Below are 23,930 nucleotides of genomic sequence, written 5' to 3'. Positions count from 1 at the left end.
TCAGGGAGGGCTCCAAACAGTTAAGAGAGAGATTTGCTTTCAGTCACTGCTGAATTGGACTGTTCACTCTCTCAGCCTAATCTGCCTCACAACCTCTTTCATGCTCTTTCAGTCTCAAAAGTGCTATAAGATTCTTTTGCATACTACCTCACAAGGTTGTGGTAGCCTGTATACTGTCCAGTGCTCCAAGGAAGCTCTAGAAAATAATAATTAGATATACATCTAGGCATTTACCACCTGAAAAGGCTTCCGTTCTTTTTGATACTCATTTCATTTTTATGCAAAAGGAGACATTGCACATGTCAAATTGCTAAGAAATACCATGGTCATGTTGACTAGGGGATTCTGGGAAATATATTCCACTAACTAATCTTTCCAATACCTGCCTGGAAGTGGATCAGCTTGACCACATTGACTTTCCCTGTGAGGATCTGATTCTGTGGAATAGAGTAGGTCTGACATTCTTTTTGGCTACATCTGCACTGCATAATTAATGCTGTTGGATGCTGCTTTAACTGCCACGGTTCAATGTTAATGAATTGTGGGATTTGTTGTTTTGTTTTCCTGCATGGCAGGGGTTTGGACTGGATGGCCCTTGCGGTCTCTTCCAACTCTATGGTTCTATGATTTATCCACCTTAGGCAGAGGGTTTTGGTGACACAACAAACTACAAATCCCAGGATCCCATAGGATGGCGCCATGACAGTTAAAGTGGGGCCAAACTGCATTATTTGTGCTGTGCAGATGCAGCCTTGCTCTCTTTAAGGAACAGAATTCCAAGTCACATCCCCCATTGCACTGGCAACTAATTTTAAATCAGTGTTAAGTTGATTTTTCATTTTTGCACTTCTTCATACAAGATTGTTTTCCAAGTGCAATGGTCAGCACTGTACTAAGTGCTCAAGTGAGATCACACCACAGATTTGTAAAGGAAAGCATATGATAATGGTAGTTTTACTCTCTTCTAATTTTCACCTCAACTTCAGTGTTGCCTCACAGCCATGTCAGAGAAAAAGAGGACAGAGGGAGCATTGAGCCCCATCACTTTCCAAGACTCATTCATTACAATAAATCATGGTTCAAGATTGTGAAAGCCAAACCTAGTCAGTATGAGGAGCAAACCCCACAATCTCAATGTTATTCATCCTTAGAACTTGTAAAAACATAGAGGCCATGCTGACTAGGAAAGTCTGGAAGTTCTAGCCCAAAAAGCAATGTTTCCAAGCTCTGTATATACTAGAACAAATTTGGTAAAAACTTCTATTACTAAACATATTTTTTCTTTCTTTGAATACATTTTAATTTAATATAAGTTAATGTAGTTAAATTATTTGTTTATTGTGGTTGGGCTGACTAGCCGGCCTCCGGTCCCAGTCTCAACCCGGTAGCTGTTTCATTACTTGTTTTAAAGATGTTCTTTTCTCAAACTGCTGTGGTGCTTAGGAGCTGTGCTTGAGCCTTAAATGGATATTAATGGAGCAGAAAGCAAACTGAATTACCCAGAGGATGAAGAAGAAGAAAAAAAAGCAAAGAAAGAAAATGATCTCATTATCCAACTTGGGAAGCCTCTAGGATGTTCAGACACCATGTCTTCTGCTTAAAATAGCAGAACCTAATCTGAAATCCCCCTGTTTGCCAAAATATAATCTCACCCCCACCTTTAACACACAGAGATTTGCACCCCAAGGATGCATTGATAAGAGAAGCTGGAATAGACAATTGCCAGGATTCTTCAAGGCTGGCTGATTCAGCTAATATGCTTAAAGCCAAGGTAAACAAGTGTGTTGATCTGGCTGCCTGTCACAATTAAAAGGAGAACACCCAGCAGGCTTTGAAGTCTGCTGCTGAAGGGGGAGCACCTGCTGAGCCAGCTTCTGCATCCAAAAAGCCTAAAATACAATTAGCCTGTGTGTTGGGTCTCCTCCCACCCACAATGCCAGGCCATGCCATTTTTCCTCCACTCCAGCCCAGTGACAGTCGCCCTCACTCTAGGAGGGAGCCGCCCTCACTTGTTAATCCATTAATATGCCTCATGAGCTCTTCATTATTTTAATGGAAAGTACCTTTTAGCACAGTTGTCAAGCTGTCATGCATCTCCTTATTAACATGTTTGCCATATGTTAGGTGTAACCAAGTTCCTCACCCACTTAAAACTCTCATGCAATGCATAATAATAATAATAATAATAATAATAATAATAATAATAATAATACAGAAGAGATATTTATGTATTTTAAAGCAACTCTCTTACGAATAGCCATGATTTGTTTTCTCTCAAAACACGTTGAGAGCTGATTTATGTGGCCTGTACCTTTTGCCTTGCTGATCATGCACATTCAAAATAGAGGAGACCTTTATAGCCTCTTTGTTGGTGTGGTTGAAGGAAAACCCAGGCATATTAAACACTGTTTTGAGCAAAATATGCCTTAGGCTAGGGTTAAGGAAACTGACCTTGCAGGTGTTGTTGAACTGCTGTTCTCATCAGATGCAACCAGTTTACATTGAGCCCTCAATATCCATGGGGGCTCGGTTCCAGAACACCCTGCAGATACCAACAACTGTGGATATTCAGGTTAATCTTTAACCTTTAACATTAATAAGGTCCAGGCACCAGGAAGGCATTCTTCCTGCACTGTTTCCCACCTTGCCTTCATGAAGGCTCTGCCAGAATTTAAATTCTCTCCTGACTCCTTTCCAACCTTCTCAACAATCCCATCACAAAGCCTCTGCCAGATTTTAAACCCGTTTGTCACCAATCCACCTCAGAAAGAGCAGCAGAAGGAGTGCGGTAGGGAGGTGCATCAGCAGGAGAGGAGTAAAATTCTGGCAGAGGCTTCCTTGTGAGAAAGTAGGAAAGAAGGAGTTTAAAGTCTGGAAGTGGCTTCCTTGTGAGACGGTGTGAAACTGAGGCCCAATACAGACAGGCCAAAATAAAGCTGCTTCGGGTCTCTTTGGAGGTATGCTGTTTAAATGATGCATGGGTCCTAAGAGTCTGGAAGTTGCGCCAAAGCCACACTCCAATCCGAAGCACTTGAGCGCAGCTTTGGCACAGCTTCCAGACTCTTAGGACACACGCATCATTTAAACAGCATACCTCCAAAGAGACCCGAAGCAGCTTTATTTTGGCCTGTCTGTATCCGGCCAGAGTGACGTTAAGGTTTAGATTTTGTGATGTGAAGGTACAAAAGAGAGTGAAGAAGAGATTTGTTCTGACTGTGGCTTTGTGGTGAGATTGTCGTCCATGGGAGAAAGAGGCATTGGTTTGCCTGAATATTGCCACAGTAGCCTCTGCCATTGCCCTCAGACTGTTTCTCAGCTTGGCCATCAATGTTTCTTCATTTCATTCTTCAGTTCCTGAAATCTGTGGATACTGAACTCATTGATACCAAGGCCCCACTGTACTTGAGACATGATGGGAATTGCAGTCCAACCAAGATCCACAGGCCCACATATTTCCTATATCTGCATTCCTGGATGGAAGAGGTCTTCCAGGCTTTCATAACATGATTCGAGAATTCCCCTTTCCTGTGGCTTAAGTGGGCTATAAGACGTCCTTGCTTCATCCGTCCATTCAATCCAAGTGCCTAGTTTGGCCCCCAGTTTATCACCTCCAGAGGCCTTCTGGCTTTTTATTCACACACTCATATCTCACACCTAATGCCAGCAGAGTTTGGAAAGGATATGTTTTTGGACCAGAACTCTGAGAATACCCCTGCCAGCTTTGTTCATGTAGTGCAAGCCTTCCATGCCAAAACACAGGCCTGCCTGCCCTCTTTGGCTGGAGGTTGTCATCTTTTCCAAGCTCTGGTGGATACTAATTCGACATACAGAGTGATCCAAGCTGTCTAGAGACTGTCTGCAAAGCACTGGTTCCCAGTGATAGAAACATCAGTTTATATTGAAAGGAGAATGCATTACACTGCACACACAAAAAGGAGGGGGGGACCCTTGCACAACACAATTCCCCAAAGGACAGTGCTTGGGAAAATTACTTTGTGGACGCCATGCTTGCTGGGGTATTCTGGGAATTATAGTTCATTAATATATCCACGCTCCACCTCCCCCACTATACATTGAAGGGGTACAACCCCCTCCCCGCAAAAAAAAAAAAAAAAAAAAAGGAAAGGAAAAAAAAACTGGTTTGGCCAAAGACTATGGCCAAGATTAAGTAAAAGAAACAAAACCAGAATATACTACATCCTTCAAGGTTCAAAAAAGGTTTACAGTTGCGGGATACAGACTGCCCCTTTGGGGCAGCCTGCACCCGCCCCTTTCCCTGACGGATCGGGGCCTGAGCTGCCACAGCGACAGCCCCAGAGGCCCCGATCCGCCGCTTTTCCAGACCTCTGGGAAGCGGGAAAATGCCACTTCCTCGCAGCCTGGAAAGGGGTGTCCTTGGGGCTTCATACCCCAAGGACACCCCGACAGCGGCAGGGAGACAGAGAAGGGGGCCGCTCGACCTCTTTCTCTTCAGTATCACTGGCGCGGCCATGTAAAGGCTGCGCCAGCAATACGCGGCACAAAAGGAGCTCCGTTTTGGAGCTCCTTTTGGCGCTGCTGAAAGGGCACCACAGGCACCCTGCAGCGGTGCCAGGACGTAACGGCCACACCATACCATTTGGATGTGATGCGGCCATCATGTCAAAATGGCGGCGCCCATGTAGACAGGGCGCTGCCAATTTGACATACTGAGTACGTCCTAGGGTTAGGGAGCAACTGAAAAGGACACTCCTGGGCAACCCTAGCACATACTCAGTACGTGCTTAATGGCCTGTTTGTACAGGACCAATCTCTACATGAGCATTGTTTCATTAACTGCCTAATCCTTTGCATGCTTTTTTCTTTCCACTTAGTTCTTAGTAGTCGTAGTAGTAATAGTAGTATTTATATACCATCTTTTCCCCAAGATCAACATGACTTGCAAATAAAAATCAGTATGCAAAGGGATCTTGTAACACCTTTGAGAATAGCTGAAAGAAAGAAGTTGATAGCATGAATTTTCATAGACTTGAGCCTATTTTCTTAGATTCATGAAGAAGTAGGCTCAGGTCTATAAGAGCTCATGCTACCAACTTCTTTTGCACAGTTGAATGTGCTACAAAATCCCTTTGCATACTGATTTTCCTGACTAACATGGCTATGTTTTTGAATTCTGCAAAAGAAATGCTTACAATGTAATTAAAAACACAAAAAGTGAATGCTAATTTATTAATAAATTAACATTTATAATTTTATGTTTATATTAAATGTACATTCATTTAAAATTTAAAATTAATGTAAAAATAAAAATATATTAATCACACAAATATATTTTTTTAAAAATGCTTTCAAAAGATTTCGAGCTTGTTTGGAGGTTCTAGCAGGGGAGCGCAGCTATTGTATACCCTTGACCGAAGAACGGTACACTCCTTCTATCTGAGATGGTTGTCCTCTTCCACCGAGCACGCAGCTTCGGGAGGGACGCACATGGAGCAGTGAGGGAGGAAGGGGACACCCGCCTAGCCAGCCAGATCAGCCGAATCAACCCTGGCAATCAATGGGGTGACAGATGTCGCAGCCAGATCACCCTCACATCCTAATTCATTTTAGGATGAATTATAGATAGGATTGATAAAATAGAAATTATTGGATGGGACACAGACACAATGACGTAAACTTAACACGTGAAGGGAAGGGTTAAAAGAGGACACTCTCTAGATAATAGTGAAAGATATTTTAAAAAGATAGTAATAAAGGAAAAATGCATTAACACGTTCATAGCCACAGCTAGGAAGTAAGTTTGTTTTTGTTTTTGTTTTTTGTTTTTGTCATATGTTTGTATATGTCAATTGTAAATGTCTTTTTGTGCTTGTATGTTTTTAATTTTGAGTTTTATATAATAAAATTTATTTTTAAAAAATGCTTTCAAAAAATTTCAAAGAATAGTTGAAACAGCACAGTTTTAAAAATATAGCACCCTCTTACAGCCAGTGAAGCTGATGTGAGAGTGAAGTTGTGTGAGTCCTGTATTCTGTAGTTCCTCTACACAGCACTTAATTGACAGTTGTTCCATTTACAAAAGTCTGTCTTGGAAAGCATTTTACAATGTTCACCAGTCATCTATGGGAACCATGCACTAATGGTCTGGGTTTCGTTTTAGCTTTAGTTTCATATGGAGCCATGACTGAACAAACAAATGCCTGGGAATAAAGTCAATGTAGCTCAGAAAAGATATCATTTACACAGTTCAGAGGTTAATGGGCATGAAGGATTTATAACACACCCTGGCTATTAAAAAAGAGAGAAAATCTGGGTAATCATTTTGACACCTATTGTTCTTCATATAACAGCTCATCTGTATCAGATTTAATAAGGATATTACAAAGAGCATTTAAAATCGTACACACCGACATGAACAGAAACATGACCAGAGAGGGAGGAGGAGTGGGGAGGGGAGGGCTGGTAGTTAGACCCAGCAACCCATATTCCTTTATCTATGACCAAAATCCAAGCTACGAACTTTCAAAGAGTCTGGAACCTGGCCATCATCTATCCATGTCTGGTCTCTTTGGTAAATATTACAGCTGCCAAGAATGAAGCAAGTGAAAAGCACTTACAGATTAGAAATGAACACATGGCATTCACTGACCTGCTCAAATCACAAAATACATCATGGAATAAGAAAAGAAGGGAAACCAATCATTCTCCCAGGGATGGCCCATCTGCTCTCAAAAACCTCAGTCATTACTGCAAATAAATACATTCAGGCTAGTAAAATCTGGGATTAATTTTTGCCCTTCCTTCTTTCCTTCCTTTTTCCTAAAGAATTATTTCTGAAGCTTTTATATAAATATGGTATCAACAACCTAAAATAGATGACATATACATAGTGTACAAGGGGAGACTATTTTATTCTATACGTACAAATCTTACGATGCAGTGAACCAACTTCTCCCAACTTGGAAGCAAAGCAAGCAAGCTGATATTGAAGTTTCCAGATTATTCAGTAGCATATGGGTATAAAGGAAGTTCCTTTTCTTTAAAAAAAAAAAAATCTAAAGTAAGAAAATAGTTTAAGTATTAGGGGGCAAATCACCCTCTTATGCCCCCCCCCCCCCAAAATTAAAAAAAAAAAAGCTTATCTGTGTGGGAGGAAAAAGGGAAAAAAGCTAGAGATGGCAACCATTAGACATGCAGAAATCCAAATAAAAACAATGCCCTCAATTTACTTAGCTGATTCAATATTGTTTACTTGAGTAGAGTTCCAGAGCACATACAGAGTTCATTATACGGAAAGACCATTTTGGCTTCTGTTTAGATCTTATGAGAAGGACTCTTACTTACTCTTCAAAAAAAAGTGGCCAATTGAAGAGCTATCCCAGAAAAGAGCTGATTGATGGATGGATGGATTAATTGATTGATTTAATATTTCACCTTTCTCCCACTGCAGAACTCAAAATTCATATTCAAATACAAACTAAGGGATGTATTTTAATTCAGGCTGCCTGGCATGGTACCAAGTTGACAAATGCTCACTGCCATGCTGTATCACAAAGAAGGGTTTTGCCTCTTCACCTGGCACAACCTAGGAAGACCTTTGAGCCACTTCAGGGCAAGCAGCACTGGAGGAGGAGAAAGTTTGGTCTTGGTATATGAAGAGACTTTAAAATCTGGATACAGATCTCTCTTCATCCTTAGCTCATGCCAGGGCTTTCTGACAAAGTGTGAAAGTTATTTGTATGTGTGGCATAGTGGTAAAATTGCAGTGCATGAAAAAGCCAGCAGCAAGCAGAGAAGCTGGTGAGAGAATGGTGAATACGTGCACTGGGACCTTTATGCCCTTTGGAAAACAGTCAGTGGTAGGCATGGAAGGAATATTTTTTAAAATTGAAAACTGGTAGAAAAACTTATTTTTTTTAGTGTTGAGAAACTGACAAGAAGAATCCTGGACAGACGATAATCTTTGTAGTTCAGGACTTATTCTGTGCAAAATTTGTATATGATTATTTTGTACAGAAATCAGCCTTTTCTGTGCAGGAAACAGCCTTTTCTGTAAAAAAAACACCAATATAGATGATAGATAGATAGATAGATAGATAGATAGATAGATAGATAGATAGATAGAGAAAATGCAGTTTTCTGTGCAAATCAATCACATGCACATTTGACACAGAATAATCCCTGGTGAGAGCATTTTATGGCCAGAAAACTGCTTTTTCTATGTGGAAAGTAATATTTCAATGCAGAATATATTAATACAGCCTGCAATTATGAAAAACAGATGGACATGTGCCAGGTAAAATCAGAGTGTGAGTAAGATAAAAACAGGTTATGATGAGAAAAACACTCAAGCTAGACGAGGCTGCAACAGCGTGCTTTTTGTCTGAGCCTACTGGGAAGGGCAACATTCCACCCTTTCTCTCTCTGTGTCTCACCCCGCTGCTGAGTTAACTAAATGCAAATTACTTTTGCACTTCCAACTTAGTTTGCAGCAACTGAAGTAAGCTGAGTGCAAAAGAAGAAAGACGGATGAAGAAAGAGAAATTACGATATTTTAAATGCAACCCATACACAAACCTTCCTGTGACATCATAGTTTCATCCCGAAGTCACAAAGAATAGAATGATGCTGAACTAGCAGCCCATGCTGGCTTTCAGACAATGTTGGCCCCTTCATCCTAAAGTTAGAGATGGCAGGTGAAATAGGGATAGGGCTCCTGTACCTTTAATAGTTTCATAGATGAGAGATATTTCAGCAGGTGCTGCTTGCATGACAAGTAACAACTGCTGAAATTCCCTCAGCTATACGGCTATTAAAGGTACAGAAGTACTGTTGTATATTTCACCTGGCAATGCCAAAAATATCGAAAGGTTTCCTACCTGGGCCATAAATATCACCAAATAAATTCAGCTGGTCCACTAAGTTCAGACTTCCTGAATGCCCCTCCCGAAACATCTCACTGCCAGCTCAATATTATTCATGCAAATCCTCTGTGAGATATATCCCAAAAAAGGTAATTGGCCTAGTGTTACCCAGTTACCCTGTAGTTAGGGAACAATTTGGAATAGGTTTCCTCAGCTCAGTGGCATCACTAAGATTGATGTCACCCAGTGGGGTAATTCATAGAATAAAACAGAACAGAATAGAATAGAATAGAATAGAATAGGTTTACAACACAATAAAATATAACAATAAAACAGTAAAATACAACAGTGAAATAAAATGCAATAAAATACAACAATATGAAATAAAATCTATTATCCCTCCCTCCAGCTAACAACCTATAATTCACAGAAACAGTAATAAAATAGCATCTAGATTAATTAAAATGACACTCAAACAACAGAGAGATGAGCATCCTAGGGTTTTCTGTATGAAAATCCATATCAGTGGATGATTAAGTGAGTTATTCAGGGAATGCCTGTCAGAAAAGATCCGTCTTGACAGCCTTTTTAAAGCTGTCAAGATTGGTAATGTTCCGGATCTCTTCCGACAGGCCATTCCATAATTTGGGAGCGGCATGCTGTCACCCCAAGGACCTCCGGATGTGGGTGCAGATGGGGAGGAGGTGCTCACACAGTATCCTGCTGCCACTATGGTCCACCACCCAAAACAGCAAAGACAGCAAAGATGCCCCCCTAAGAACAAAAGATCTCTGCCTTCAAAGAAAGAGGAAGTCACAGCTAAAAATGCCCCCCCCCACACACACACAGAGAATAAAGGCACAAAGAAGTCAAACAGATCAGAAAGGAGAGGTTGTAGGAGTAAGGAGCAGAGAGAAAGGACCACAGCTTCACCTCTATCGTCACCCCCCCAGAGGGGAGTGGTACACCAAGAAGAGTCTCCCCGTTCTTTCTGCGGAGGGATCCTTGGAATGCTTCAATGCTGCCTGGTGTCACGCCTTCTGAATGGTGTCACCTGGTATGATCATATCCCTTGCACACCATAGATTTTGTCCCAGATTTTGCCAGTGAACCACCATAATGTAGTGATTTGAGTGTTGGCCTAGGAATCTGGGAGAAAAAGTTTCAAAATCCATGTTCAGTGAAGAAAACCCTTTGGGTGACCTTGAGCAAGTCACACAAATGGCCTTCTTGCCAAGAAAGACAAGGTTGCCATAATTTGGAGTCACATAACTCCCTACCCTTGGTCAAACACCTCCATGAGAAAAAATCATGCCTCTTTTTTGTTGTTAAAGGGGGTTTCCTAAAGGGCTGAGCACTCTTCTTGACTGAATAAACCATGTCAAGCCTGCTTCTTATTTGAATAAACACTGCTCTTTCTGATTTTAAAATTCAAAGTTAGGATCAGAGAAGGAAGCCATATTCTTTCCCTTTCTGAAAATCTTTTTCCTCATATTATTTTTCATATCAATAACCATATTGACTGCTTAAGCTGCTTGGCGAGAAAGCAGGACACAATAAAAAAAATCCTCCTAAGCATTTATTAGTGTTTATTATTTCTCCAGGATTTACGAGCTTTCTACATACCTTATGATTGCTTGCAGCTTTTTCTTTCTTTCAGAGACTTTGCTGCTGTTGACACTGCACAATAAATCTATTTTTCCTTTCTTTCTAGATTAAATGAATCATTCCTTCACATCTTTTCTTCTTCGTCCTATAATGGAACTTGGCAAAGTTAAAGTTTGAATTTCTTTGAACTCAGCAGAATGCTCCATGCATGTATGCTTCTTTTGTATAATTGGTTTTTTCTTCTTTTTTCTGGACATTTGGGTTTTCAGCAGCCATCCACCATGATCCATCTGAACAAATCTGCAACTAATATGTACATCTGCACTTCCACCCCTGTGAAGCAGAACAAGCTTCTAGTTACCCTTTGTCTACTCCTCTGAGGTAGCGCCACCACCATTCCTGTGTATTAAAATGATCTCTTAAACTCCACATAAAAGGATACAACCATTTTCATATTATGTGTGTGGTGTGGTGCTATCTTTAACCATTCTTTAACCACAATGGTGTATTTCTGTTGAACAGTTTATCACATGGGCAAGTCCAAATCCTAGGTTAGATACAGACAGTCAAGTTATTTCCAGTTGCTGATGTGATATACTGCATACATTAAAGAAACAAGGAGAGGGAAGTTCAGAAATAGTCAGTTATTTTTAAATGAAGTGAACAAACCATTAGCTACCTAATCTTATCAGGAATTTAGGGATATTCTAAATAGCAAAGAGGTAAAGTCAGTCACAAATCTATGCCAGGAAGAGGCAGGCTGTCCTCCCACTGAGATTTCAGGTCAGGGCCAACAGACCCAAGGGACCTAGGCAGCTCCCAGAGCATGCAATTTAAACAGACTGATGAAGAGCCTTGGAGGGTGGCTGTGTGAGTCACCCAGTGCTCTCAGTGTTTAACATAAGGCTGAGTGGGGGTGGGAAGTTATGATGGGAGGATTTTATTGCATCGACAGGTCTGGGCTTGTCTTTTGTCAAGAGATGTTTCTGAAAATGAGTTGCGGGAGCTGAGAGAGATGGGATGAATCACATCCTCCAGCTAAATAAACTCTTTCTGTCAAAGCAAACACGAACAAGGGTGAGGTAGGGCACCACCAGTGGGTGGGTCTCCTCTATCCACCCCCACAGGGTTTCATTTTCAGCTAAGAACAACATTCAAACTGTAGGAGACCAGAGGTCACTTCTTTTTTCCACTCTCTGTATGTACAGGTTATTATTTAGATGGTGTGGGTTGGTGTGGGGAATAAATAACACCAAAATGCTGCATTTAGGGAGTTTAAGGGCATTGGGTGATTTAAGTGTGATATTTAACAGAGGTGCAAAAAAGTGGTTTAAAATGCAGGTGGCCTGTGCAACAGACATTTATTTATTGATTTATCCTCTTTGTAGTCCATGTTGTATTTTAACATCTCTTGAATGTCAAATGGAGAACAAAAACAATACAGATCCAGTACAAGAATAAACAAAAGTATGGTCTAGACAACCTGGAGAGATAGAAAGCTACAGAAACAATCTCATGGGCCACATGTATCCCCAGGACCACACTTTAGACCCAGCCCTGTTGAAACCAAGCAAAGAATTGGAATCATAGAATCAAAGAGTGGGAAAGAAACACAAAAGTGACCTTGCTGATGTGGGAAATCTACCAGAGCATCCTTGATAGGTGGCCATTTTGTCTTAATAGTGTTTCTCAAAGGAGATTCCACTGCTTTCCTAGACAATCTGGTGCTATCAGGAAGTACTTTGTTTAATCTAAATTCCTTTGTAATGGGTATTCATTGATTCAGACCCTACCTTCTGGAACAATGTGGTGGCAGTGGAACCATAACCTCCACTGTCCTGGTTTGGAAAGGACAATCTCAATTAATTATCTGCTGTCCATTTTTTTTTTCAACTGTCCTGGTTTCTCTTTCCTCCCCTCAACATTCCCCTTTTGTCCTTATTTTACTTCAGTTGCTGCAAACTGAAATCAAAGTCCAAAAGTAATTTGCTCTCAATTAATTCAGCAGGGGAGACAGGAAAGGACAGGATGGAATATTACCCTTCCCAGTAGACCTAGGCAAAAGCGAACTGCTGCAGCCTCTGTATGCTCTCTGTCATTAATAGCTTTTGCCATCTTGACCAGATTCTGATCTTACTTGGCCACATGTGTCTTTGTTTACATCCATGAACTTTAGGAGGGTATGTGGAATTGCTCCATCATTTATTTGATAGTATTTCAAATATTTGAAGATGCACATATCACCTCGTACCTTCATATAATCTCTTAATCACCTTGTAATTGTTAGGCTAAACATGGTCAGCTCCTTCAACCTTTGCTCATAGGTCTCATAGGCCTTCCACCTTCCACACCATCTTTGTCATCCTTCTCAGGACACCTTCTGTACCCCTTCTTGTCACTAACTACAGGTATGGAGGTTTTTCCAGGATAACTCTACTCTGGGTTATGTTTTCTTGCTTAACATCCTGAAGAAAAGTGTTGGAGAAATGAACTGCTTTCTCAATGCTTAGTGATATTTAACTTAGTCCTACTGATGGCCTGTGATTTCAGCCCACAGTGCCAGAAGGAGGCACTGTTCTGCCTCCTGCTTGGACCATGGTACTAAGGAGTGCATGAGAGCCCTTATTTTCTGTTTTGATGTAATGGACCAACACTTGCAAGTTATAAAATGTTTTATATTCCCTTCCCTTGCACTTTGCAGATTTATATGTAGTCACAAAAGCAATGAAGTTGCCATACCCTGAAAAGCTGGTAATCAGAGAATCTGATCAAAACAAGATGCTGAGTTGATACAAATAGCACCCTTTCCTGATGATTTAGCCTTGAAAAATGATAGAAAACAAAAAGGAGTTACAAAATAATTCTTCTTGCCTTATCTTGATGGGACCGTTGCAGGAAGATATAAGAATTCAGGTAGAACTGATAACAAGGTAGATGTTTTCTGTGTAACTTGCAAAAAAATTCCCAGTGAACAGCAAAAAGCTTTCTTAAAGTACAGTGGGTCCTTGTTGTACGCGGCGGATCCGTTCCAGACCCCCCGCGTATAACAAAATCCACGTATGCTCAAGTCTCATTTGTCCCAATGGCGGCGCGCGTGCACGCGCGCCGCCATTGGGACAAAAGTTCCTTCTCCCTCCCTTCCCTCGCTTCCCTCCTCCCTTCCCTCCCTGCCTCCCTCCCTTCCCTTCCCCTTACTTACCTTTCTCTCTCGTCGCAGCGGCTTGGCCTCCGCCACCGCCGCTGCGGGGGAAGCCGGGTGGCAGCGGCGGCGGCGGAGGCCAAGCCTCGGCTTCCTTGCCGCCGCCGTGAAAGGGCGCGATGGCGGTGCTGGAGGCCTCTTGGCCCCCAACAGCACCGCCACCGGGCTTTTCCTGCGGTGATGGCGAGGAAGCAGGGCTGCCCGCTGGAGGCCTTCAAGGCCTCCCGCGCTGGCATCTGGCCTCCTCCAGGCCTCTGCCGCTGTGGAAGGGCCGGATACCAGTGCTGGAGGCCAAGAGGGACCCAGCACCAACACCCGCCCCTTCCACGGCGGCATCGGCAGTGAGGAGGCTGGGTGCTGGCGCTGGAGGCCTTGAAGGCCTCTGGTGCTGCTGCCCTCCGCGCCTCCTCTTCCAAAAAAAAGGCGCGGAGGTGGGGAAGAGGAGGCGCGGAGGGCAGCAGCGCCAGAGGCCTTCAAGGCCTCCTGCGCAAGCACCCAGCCTCCTCACCGCCAATGCCGCCGCGGAAGGGCCGGGTAGAGGAGTTGGAGGCCAAGAGGCCCCAGCACCAATACCTGGCCCTTCCGTGGCCACAGAGGCCTGGAGGACGCCGGGTGCTGGCGCTGGAGGCTTTCAAGGCCTCCAGCGCCAGCACCCGGCCTCCTCCCCGCCGATGCCACCCCGGAAGGGGCGGGTGTCGGTGCTGGGGCCCTCTTGGCCTTCAGCACCGGTATCCGGCCCTTCCACAGCGGCAGAGGCCTGGAGGAGCCCGGATGCCGGCGCGGGAGGCCTTGAAGGCCTCCGGCGCGGCAGCCCTACTTCCTCGCCGCCACTGCAGGAAAGGCCCGGTGGCAGTGCTGTTGGGGGCCAAGAGGCCTCCAGCACCACCATCGCACCCTTTCTCAGCGGTGGCGAGGAAACCGAGGCTTGACCTCCGCCGCCACCGCCCAGCTTCCCCCACAGCGGCGGCGGCGGAGGCCAAGCCGCTGTGACGAGAGAGAAAGGTAAGTAAGGGGAAGGGAAGGGAGGGAGGCAGGGAGGGAAGGGAGGAGGGAAGCGAGGGAAGGGAGGGAGGGAGAAGGAAATTGTCCCCAATGGCGGCGCGAGTGCATGCACGCCGCCATTGGGGACAATTTTCCAATTTGCCATCCCCGGATGCTCAAATCCGCTGATGGCAAATCCGCGTATAAGGAGGGCCGTCTGTACTTAGAAGATACTTAATGTGAGAGAAGGCTTGCCATATCCCGCCTGGGGGCGGGACTTTCCCAGTTTGGGGCAGGTTCGCACGGTCCCACCCCGGTTTGCCCCCGCCCCCGGGATTGCCCCCGCCCCCAGGCAGGATATGGCAAGCTGAGGGAGGCTTTCCCTCGCTGCTTGGGCTCTGCTCCCCGCCACGATCGCAGCAAGGCCCAGGGCCCAGGCAGCGAGGGAAAGCCTCCCTCAGAGGAGGATTCCCTCGCCGCTTGGGCTCCGCTCCCCGCTGCGATCACGGCGAGGCCCAGGGCCCAGGCGGTGAGGGAAACCCTCCCTCAGAGGAAGATTCCCTCACGCTTGGGCTCCGCTCCCCGCTGCGATCGCGGCGAGGCCCAGGGCCCAGGCGGCGAGGGAAAGCCTCCCTCAGAGAAGGATTGCCTCGCCGCTTGGGCTCTGCTCCACGCTGCGATCGCGGCGAGGCCCAGGGCCCAGGCGGCAAGGGAAAGCCTCCCCTATTCAAATGTAGGACACACAAAAAATGTGTCCTACATTTGAAAATTTTGTCCTACATTTTTCCCGGTTTGGAGGTCCAGACGTATGGCAACCCTATGTGAGAGACATGCTTATCACACAGAAAAGAGAAGGGGAATGTGTGACCTTCTAGAGGCTGGTGATGCTGGGTTGATGAGAACTTCAGTCCAACAACATCTGGAGGACTACATATGCAGCCCATCTTGGCAGAGCCTACAAGCCTCAGAAGCAGTCATCACAGCCCCCCCCCTCCCCCCAAAAAATCTGGTAGGGATGTAAATGCTTGATTATTTAGTCCTCACATGCAAGGAAGAATTACTACTGTGATTCTCTTTCCTTGACAGGAAAAAATTAATATTTTTCCACAGTGTTCTCTTCATATTCAAGCATCACAAAGTGCTTCAGAGACTTTTCTGCATGCAAAACACTTTGTGTATTGAAAACACATTTCCTGCATACTGACCAGTATTCTCTAACAGCTACTTAGTTTAGCATACTTAATGTAAGCAACCTACAGTATACTGGCCTGAAATCCCCCCTTCCCCAATAAAACCCTGACAGAAATGGCATCCTTCTTCCTGTGCAGCTGATACCAAATAAAATAGGTTCAGGTGGGCAGTCACAATTGTTGTAATAGTGTCACAATCATAACTAAATGGAGATTCTGAAGAGGGAACAATTATTGATGAGCAACTTTTCCATATTTGCAATCACTCCTTAGTCACAACTGTGATACCACTGCCAAAGTTGTAACAATCTACCCCCCCCCCCGCCAACTAATTAGCTGACAGAGAACATATTTTCTTTTCCACACAAATGGTGTACCTTTCTCTGTGCAGGAAAATCTTCTGGAACACTCAGACATTGATATGCTGGGACAAAACTGTGCAAAGCTTGCTCCTCTAATATTCTTTCTATCAGGGCTTCCCAAATGTCAGGACCCCCCCCCCTTTTTTTTTTTTTTTAAACAATAACCAAAGCCCCACCATGAACTCACTATTTATCAGACTTCCTGGTCATTCTGCTGCTAGTCTAGAATGGGGAAGGGGACTGAATAAGCATCTGGCTATCTCTCTGTAAGCCTGGGGGATGTTGAGAGGAGAGATGTGGTATAGTTCCACATGCCGAAATATTACACTATGCTAATGTCAGCTGTTGTTGGATACCATGATGGAGCTGATCGCTTGGCGTTTTAAATTGGCTCCAGCCTCCTGGGCTGCAGGCGGGACACGGGATGGAGATGGGGGTTATTGCACACTAGATCTCCACCAAATCACCAGCTGCTATCAGCCCGGGTCCAAGCCACACTCTATGAGCACTTTCTAGAAGCTTTCTGACTTCTAAAAAAGTGCTAGTGGAGTGTGGCTTGCACCAGGTTGGGACCCGGGCTGATGGCAACCAGCGATTTGTCAGCGATTTAGTGTGTGGTAATCCCCGCCTCCATCCTGCATCCCATCTGCAGCCTGGGAGGCTGGAGGAGATTTTAAACGCCAAGTGATAAGCTTCATACACAAAGTCTCTGGAATTTTGCATTCAGCTAATCCAGATAACCCTCAATTTCTGTGACTGAGTTTTAAAAGGGGGCACATTTGCATGCTCCATGGAACATTTTCATTTGGTTTTGGAGGGCATGGAGGAAAGGAGGAAAAGGTCAGCAAGGCTGAATATGAGGCTGGATTCAGAATTTGAGCCATAAATAAATAAATTTAATTGACGGCTCAATCCTTGGGTATGTGTCTGTCCATGAACAGAATGCTGCACCTATAATGAATAATCACATAATCAAACTCATATATTTGTGAGCTGCATCAGGTCACTTTGGAAGTATGCTGTTTAAATGATGCATGCATCCTAAGAACCATGCCAAAGCTTTGGTGCAGCTTCTGACCTCTTAAGATGTGTGTGTCATTTAAACAGCATGCCTCCAAAGTGACCCGAAGCAGCTTTATTTTGGCCTGTCTGTTCGGGCCCATGGATTATTTTGGTTTTATGTTATTTTATTTCTAGTCTTCTTTTCTCCTATGAGGTAGGAACTTGCCCGGGAACTGGACTTAAAACAAAACCAAAGTGGCATTTTGCTACCACACAGCTTGATCTCCATTTAAGCCCATTTTCTTATTGTCTCTTGTGTCCAATCACAGTCTTTGCTCATATTGTCTTAAATGTCATGCATGAAACAGGTTCACACACACAGTAAAGGGAAAAGATATATAAGGTTTTAAAAGAATGGGGGCTAGTTTGGGATGTATATTATTCAGTGAGGGGGTGCCTTCATATCACTTGTTGACTTATGGCAACCCCATGAATTTCATAAGGTGTATTGGTATTGTCTACCTTTTTCTTTTGGGAAGAGATCATTAACAATCATGTCTGTCAGCACATTGGCAGAATCTGTCATCTGTCATCTCTGTGCACCGAAGCATGCAAGGATCTGAAATGCAAGCTAACTAGATTTCCTAGCAACTGGAGAGAGCTGTTGCTATTTTCCCTCCTGTCAGCAGGAATGCCCCTAATTTACTTATTAGACAGTATCCTAAAGACACTACAATCCTGTTTGATTATGGAAGCTAAGGAGGGTAAGTTTTGGTTAGTCCTTGGATGTGAAACCGACAATGAATACTAAGTACTGTGGGCTATTTAAAGGAGGGAACTGGCAAAACCATCCCTGGGTATTCCTTACCTAACCTTATGAAATTCATTGGGCCACCATAAGTTGACAGGCAACTTAGAGACATACACAAACAGAAAGACCCACAACCTTTTAATATACATTTTGAAATAGATTTCGATATTGTTGTCTCATGATTGTGGGCACTACCTTGTTGGTTGTTTAGTATTTCCTCCTTCAGGGATGAATTTGTACTTAGCCCCAAACCAACTACAAATTCAGGTTAATAGCTGTCCCCAGCCCAGGCCCTGACTGTCTCATTATCACTGGAGAGAAGATAGCTGATGCCGTACATCTCTCACATCCCCGTTAGAAAAGTCAGATGGTGCCAGAGTCCGTTTTGCAATTTATGGGCTATTAAAAGTCCTAACGCCCATAAAACAGGCAGAAACAAAGTACCGAAAGCACATTAAAGGGAGAGCGCATTAAAAGGAACAAGCCTCTCAGTCATAATTAGCGGCCGCTACAGGCAAAGCAGCAGCTGTGGAAATGTAAAGCTCATTTTACAAGTGATTCCCTGGAAGGAGCCAACTGGAGTGCCAAGCTGCTGTAGGTCTGAGCGAAGAGGTGGGAGAGTCAGACTGCCAACAGCTTTCCATCACCTTTCCCTCTCATACACATTTCAAGCACATCTCATACCCGTTTATCTGATAGCCATGCAAAGCTGGAGAGAGAGAGACTGTGATGGAGGCGAAGGGAGCAAGATGAGGGAGTTAAGCAGCCGCCTTGCACTCTTGACTGTTGAGGAATGCATCTGCCTCTGGTGACCTTTATATTCAAGTGGCTCAAATTAGTTCCAAAGATTATAGGCATTTGATGGCATAAAAGGCCAGTTGTGCTTTTCTACTTAATGGCAGGAAAGAGTAACCAAACCAGTCAATCAAAGCGACAGCTGGAGACAGAAACAATGGCTCTGTTCCTAAGACAGACCATTAGGCCTTCGCTATGTAATAAGAGTTTAAAGGGGTTATAAATTCCTCTGTGTGTGTGTGTTTAAAACATCTACTTATAAGACATTTATTCCCATAGTTTATGGAGAGGTAGGGAAAGGCTTGAGATAACAGATAAGACCCCCAAAGAGCCAAGTCCAAATCCTGATTCAGCCAGAGGGTACTTTACTGAAGAAACCAGTTATATCTGTGCATGTGTGTAGAAATGGATGAAGGAACACTTGTTGGACATGGGGGAAAGTCTTCAGTTTTATTCCTCCATTTGTTGTTGGGGGGGGGAGGTAGAAGAAGAGGTCGTGGTGGTGGAAGAGGAAGAGGAGAAGGGAGCGGAAAAGGAAGAAAAAAAGAAAAAAACAACAATAAAACGCTCTGCATCACAAAGAAAAAAAAGAAACATGAAATGTAACAAAATGCAAGGCATGTCTCAGTTAACAATGCCTCTGACAAAGAAACTCCTTTTAACACAGTCTTTTTACATCTGACCATTCCCTATTTTCTTCCTTTTATATCAAGCAGGAAGTTGTGTTTTTTAAAGCAACACTGAAACGGCAGGATGCTGAAGGAGGGCTGGAGAAACACAGGCTTTCAATATTAATTTGTACCACTGTTTCTGCAGTAAACAATGCAATAAAGTTTGTTCTGCAAAATAATGGGATTTTGCTGAAGTGGATCCTGCTGGAGCTGTGTATGTCTGCCTACACTTTGTCACATAAACAGCAACTGCCTCCAGAATCCCTTGCTGAGCATGTCTGAAGAGCAAAATAGGGAGCAAAGGGGATAGCAGATAAACTTGCCTTATCAGCTATTGTTGTATGCCTTCAAGTTGTTTCCTAAGGCAAATTTATCACAGTTTTCTTGTCAAGATTGAATTTCTCTTCAAGTGGTGGGTACCTGGAGCTGGAGATCCTTTGTCGAGCCCCTCTACCTCCCCTTTACCAGAGGGATCCTTTTGACTGGCTGGTATATCACCCCAGTCGATCCCGTCTCTGCAACTTGCAATTACCCTCTGGAGCCTTTTCTAGGAGTGTCATTCACAGACCGCCTTGTCACCAGAAGCCATATTTGTATGCATATTGCATGCCACTTCAATCCTGAGAGGTGGGATATAAATTTATTATTATTATTATTATTATTATTATTATTATTAACCGTTCCTTAATTTGTAATGCTTTTTGGTGCACAAAAATGTATACAAAAACATGCATGAATGTCCATGTGGTAAAGGGAAAGAACTTAAAGAAAGAACTCACAGAGGAAAGAACTCACAGAACTTAATACAGAACTTGGATGAGACATTAATTATAGGGAGGTTTTGAAAAATGTAAGAAAATGAGACTGGCAGATTTTTTTTTCATCTTTAGAAGCAGGTTATTCAAAATAGTTTAGAATCTCTCTAAACTCTTTAATTTTTGATCTTTAAAAGTCTGAAAAATCAGCTGTTCTGCAATAGACTATTGGACCTTGGCTCTCAGTCAGGCTAAAACACTATAACCTCCAGAATGGAATGAAGAATATAATATAAGGAGATATATATATTATTTGTAAAGTATACCAAAAATGTGACTATAATAATCAAATCTATTTATAGAAATTTCAAAAATGACCTGTTGTTGGTGTCACAAAAAAGATGTGCAGTACACAATATGGTATGTAATTGCAAACATAGAACAACTGATTCCACAATCACTAAATTTACATATACATAAATTCCAGATGTGATGTAGAGAGATCTCAGAAGACAATAAGACATGAAAGTTATAAGCAACTCAGACAAGATGATAACCGGACATCTGGTCCCATGATCTTGATTTGGATATTTCAACCTGTTTGGTCCTCCTTAGCTCATCTTAAATTAATAATGTGGTAGTTTTTCTTTTTCACTCACAGGGACTGCATTTATAAGTAACTGACATTTAGACTAATTTTTTGTGACACCAACAACAGGTCATTTTTGACGTTTCTATAAATTGTTTTGATTATTGTACAGTCCTCAATCCATTCCAGAGTTTATAGTCTTTTATCTTTCAGAGGGGTGAGTACTGGGGTTTCTCCTGTATGTTGTTCTCAGTCAGGTCAGCAACCTAAGGCCTTATATACCTGATTTATCTCATCCATTTCAAGGGTGTCAGAACCACGTAGACTTTTGTTGTTCCCAATCCATTCCAGTAGACTTGGAAGCCAGTTGCCAGCTATAAACTAAGAGAGATACATAAAAACCATCCTCCTGTGGAAAATAAATCCTAACCTTCTGGCATCTCCAGCTCAATGGAGGGTTTAGATTTTTAATCTCATTTAACCTCTCCATTATCAGTATTCCAAATGGTAATTGCTTACTTACTTTGCCTTAAACGTAAGCAGGATTATTCTTCCAACACAGATTCCTTTATACAGACACCACACACACACACATACTGATGCTACCAGCTGCTGTGCTTGGAGTACATATGCCAGCATGCAGATTGGGCTGTTCATTTACATAGAGAACTCTGCCAGGAGACTGTTTCCTTGCCAGCCCATTTCTCCTTGGCGGAAGCACACTTAAGTGCTAAATCTGGAAGTCTGTTTCTGTACCTCTACTCCTTTTTTCTACTTCTTGTAATGGAAATGGCTACTATGGGTGGATACTATGGGTATGAAAGAAGAGTATGAAACACAACTGTCCCATTAGCAACATTTAGATTATACTGATAGCACAGGGGGGAAAATCCCTCTTTTATTTATTTATTTACATTGGCTGGAATCCCCTGTTATGATCTATGTTATGTAACTTTAAGTATATTTGGGTATGTAAAAGAGGTGCTAATAAACCCTGCTAGTGAATACAAAGGTATGTAATGGGGCATTATCTAGTGTATCCTGCTCTACCTAGCCATGGTAATGTACTATGGGAATGATACACATTGGTCCCATTGTGCAGCAGTCACCGTGCCAGCTCCCCTACATAGTAAAATAAGAGCAGCTCCTTACTGGTTACAGACGTTACAGAACTGCCCAATTCTAATTCCTACCAATGTAAGTCCACTTAAGATGACAAAATTCCCAAACAGGATTCTGGCCAGTGTCCAGATGCAAGGTGATCCATTTGCCCTTTTCCATGATTTGTATGTCAGTGTATTTGCCCTGATCCAACAAGGCCAAGATATGCATAATGCTTTCAATGTAGACTAGAAATTTATGGATGTGCTCCATGTGGCCCTTGCTAATCTGGAGTCACTAGTAACATACATCTCACTGTGTCTCTGTTTGCAGTGAATAAATGTCTTTCTGGGATCCAGAATCAATACAATGCTAGCTTGCGGTAAATCATCATAATAATTCGCAGCCATGAATTAGGTTAACTCACAACTGTGATTGAGATGATGCATCAAAAGCTAGCCCTGCTTCACTCTCAGCCCTAGAACTGCAGGCAGAAGAAGATCTTTGCCAGCCACCAACAGCAATACATTTTACATCTGACAGCAACATGGAGTGCTCCTGTGTAATTGAAACGATGAATATGCCAGCTTCAAATGGAGAAACAATAGCATGGGAGGGAAGCAAAGTATTACCTTTTTAATATCTGGAAGAAAACAAGAAATGTGCAACCTGTTATTTTAGCACAGACCACTTGATAGCATGAATAGACAATTGCTGCAGGGGTGACATGATAATGATATTATTAAACAAGCCTGGAGTTGCACATAATTAAATTGCTGATTTGCCAAAGCAACAACAGCCCTGGATTAAAAAAAGATTTACTTAAAAATAGGTGGTTTATTAATAAGATTGAACAGTTTTTCCAGACGTCCATGAAAATTTTCCAAAAAATACCTCCCCCAGGAAATGCCCCCCTCTCTCTTTCCTTGTTGTTGTTGTTGTTCCTGATGCTGCTGTGTGCTTTCCAGCCGTTTCTAACCAATGGTGATCCTAAGGGGTTTCATGGCAAGATTTGTTCAGAAGAGGTTTTCCCTTTGCCTTCCCCTGAGGCTGAGAAAGTGTAATTTGCTGAAAGTTACCCAGTCAGTTTCCATGGCTGAGTGGGGATTCAAACCTTGCTCTACAGAGTCATAGTGCAATGCTCAAATCATGACACCATGCTGGCTCATCTTTCTTACTTAGTGGAATTCTAGTTTTTCATGGCCTGGGTTTCCACTTTTGAATTTTATTAGCAGAGTCCTATTGCAGAAAGCAATGTACGGGACATTTTAGGAACTCCCAGGAGTCTTATGAAGGGGTGGTAAAACATTTTGCTTTGACCTTTGCACTTAAGGAAGAGACAAAAGGTCTCTATGTGTAGAAGAAGTTATTTCAAGTGCATTGAAATTCTGAAACATCATAGGTGCTGGACATGAATGGGAGCTGCATTTTAAGATTTTCGCGTTTTAATGAAGCAATCTTTCTTCCTGCCAAGGAATTCAAGCCAAAACAGGTTTGTTGTTTCCAGGCTTTCCATCTGGTTTCTGTCTGATTATAAAGCTGTTTCGTGTAGATTTCTCTGTGGTGTTTTGATTCTATCTGGAATGAAGATGGTGATCACAACGGTATGCCTTTCGTCTACAGTCCTTAATTTTAACCAGGTTACTTTTTGAGTCTAGTTGGAACTAAAGCTTTATTATGGTGTCATGACAGTTTTGCCATATGGCTGTCTTGGCTGCACTCCCAGCATCCCAAGATCCAAAAGAAGAGAGAGCACTACTTCTGGGGTTTTTTTGTTAAAGGAAACAACATTTAAAAAAAAAACCTGGTTGATTTTCTTTATTACACTTGAAGATACAGAGTAAATACCTGTAATGCAGTTCTGTTAACATTGTTATCCAGCAAAATGTCTGGGTAATCAACTCTTAACATGAAATACAACTGTGTGAAAATGCATTATATGAATCTTAGTGTGGCTCCAGACAAAGCTTTTATCCTACAGTCATCGTCCGTCAGACACAAAACTGTGTGTGAGTTCAGATGA

The sequence above is a fragment of the Sceloporus occidentalis genome, unplaced genomic scaffold (genome assembly GCF_023333645.1).
Source record: "Sceloporus occidentalis isolate IW3139 unplaced genomic scaffold, rSceOcc1.0.p SCAF_1, whole genome shotgun sequence".
NCBI classification, from domain to species: domain Eukaryota; kingdom Metazoa; phylum Chordata; class Lepidosauria; order Squamata; family Phrynosomatidae; genus Sceloporus; species Sceloporus occidentalis.
This window is presented reverse-complemented; position numbering follows the sequence as displayed.